Here is a 2,322-nt window from a genome sequence, read left to right as displayed (position 1 = left end):
AGGCTCAAAGGGGTTAACAAAGGATATTCCTATTTTTGGTTGGTCATTTTTGGTCAAGTGACTCATTTAATTGAAAGAACTTGCCTTGATCATATCCTATCAAATTGTGTGCAACCAAGTAAAGAAAGATTCAAACAAAATTAATTGTGCAAAACCAAAAAGTTTCTCACTAAGCTCACATAATTATTGTGTTTGGCTTACACTTCCTCACAAGGTTGGTTTATGTACAACTCTTTGATTTTTAACAAATTCACAAGGTCATGATAAATGATTTTCCAAAAAGTTTGCATTTTATCCAAGTTATAACATTATGAATTATTCACAAAATTTTCATCTCATGTTGCTCATCAAAGCTTGTAATTTACAAAGTCATTGATCTTAAAAAATGTTTAAGCCAATTATGTGTTTATTTACTGTGTGTAGTTTAAAAAAAATTCACTTTTTAAATAAATCTTCAAAAAGAAAAAATAAACACACTAAAAATAATAATTTTAACAAGTAAACGCACTAAAAATAAAAATAAACACACTAAAAAAATTAAAATAAAGTAGAAACAAGAGAAAAGTTTAAAATATAGTAAAAATTTTATTCTTTCAAAATGTTATACACACTCCCCCCAACTTAAGTACTTGACTTGTTCTCAAGTCAAAAAAATATTTTTAGGAAGTTTGTATAATATTTTGAAAGAATGAAAAAGAAAATTAAAACTAACCACAATTTTTAGGAGAACACAGAATTTCATTCTCCTTATTTTCACTATCCTCTCCTAGATAGTGGTGTCATCAACTCCTCATTTTTGTTTGTTTGTTTGGACTTGTTTTCCTGTAAATCATTTCGAACTTGCAATTTTCTTTTTCTTTGATGTTAGTCTAACAATTGACATGAATTTATAATTTCCTAAGACACTACGTTCATGAATTAAATTTGATTGAAAGAATTCCAACCAAACATCATGTTTTTCCATGAAAATTGATGTTTAGAAAAAAAATTCATTCATATTTCAAATCCAAGTGATAAAATGGAAGTCCAAACAAAATTTATGGAACTTCAAAACACATTTTATCACACTAAATATCCATAAATAAATCCATTCAGAATTTCATGAATTTATTTTGTTAAAGGAGTTCTAAAGTTTGGAAAAATTCAATTTTGGCACAAAAGTAACAAGCATGCTCTTAGTTTTTTAAAAATTAATTTGACAATTTCAAAATCATTTACTAAGGCATGTTGATCGATATGTTTGGTTAAAGTATCACTAGATAAAGTTTTATCACCAAAAAGTACATGGTGAATACTTAACCTTTAAGGTTTCAAGTGGCTTCCCTTCTTGAAGAAAAAAGTCCAGCCACTAATCCTTATTTATTTCAATTCCTTTTATGTTGTCTTTTGCAAACGTCGATGAGGGGTACCTCCACATCTCCTCAAAATTTTATAACAACAATAAAATGTTTCTTAACTAGTGAGTTTTCATTCCACTAAATCATTTTTTTTTGAGTTTTTAATTTTTTCAAATGTACAAAACATAAAAATAAAGATGTGCAAAAAGAAAAATAAATTTATACAAAAGAGAAAGAAAATGTTATGCATAATTATTTGATGAATGACATATAAATATGAAATGTTCTATTATTAAAGCAATTCCCTGACAACAACGCCAATTTGTTGAAAACGTTTTTCAGTGTTTATTTTAGTTGTGAGTTTTCTCCTCACAACAAATCGTCCTGACAACAGTGTCAATTAGTTGAAAGATTAATATGCTCATTTTTGTTATGTTCCTTTTGTAAGTAAGAGAACTCAGTTTTATTATTTGTTCGCCATCTCGGCTTTGTTGAAATAAATTCTAACGCCGGTATAATGATTTCAAGAATATTCCAGTTACAACTTACTTTCTTAATAATCATGTGAATAAGTCATTCATTCTTTGCCCCATATCGGCTTTGTTAGAATAAATTCTAACGCCTGTATAATGATATCGAAACAATTACATATTACATAATTATTAAGTACCTTTGAATATCATCTTGGTTTTCTGGAATAAATTCCAACACTGGTTTATTGATATTCTAATATATAAAAACGATGAATAGCTAGTTGTTAGATACAAATAAATAAATAAAGAACAAAAGAATAATAAATTTAGTGACCTTTATTTATTTACTCCATTTCCTTTCGTGTTCATTTTATTTAACAAACCAAACTTCTTCCTTAATGAAGGTTGGTATTAAAGAATAAATAAAATGCGGAAAGTAAATAACAATAAATAAAAGTTAGTAAGTTAGTTCATCACTTTTGTATATTAAAAGGTGTTTTCAACAAATAAAT

Source organism: Lupinus angustifolius, chromosome LG12 (assembly GCF_001865875.1).
Source record: "Lupinus angustifolius cultivar Tanjil chromosome LG12, LupAngTanjil_v1.0, whole genome shotgun sequence".
In the NCBI taxonomy this organism is placed as follows: domain Eukaryota; kingdom Viridiplantae; phylum Streptophyta; class Magnoliopsida; order Fabales; family Fabaceae; genus Lupinus; species Lupinus angustifolius.
The sequence above is the reverse complement of the archived record's forward strand: the minus strand, read 5'-3'. Positions refer to the sequence as shown.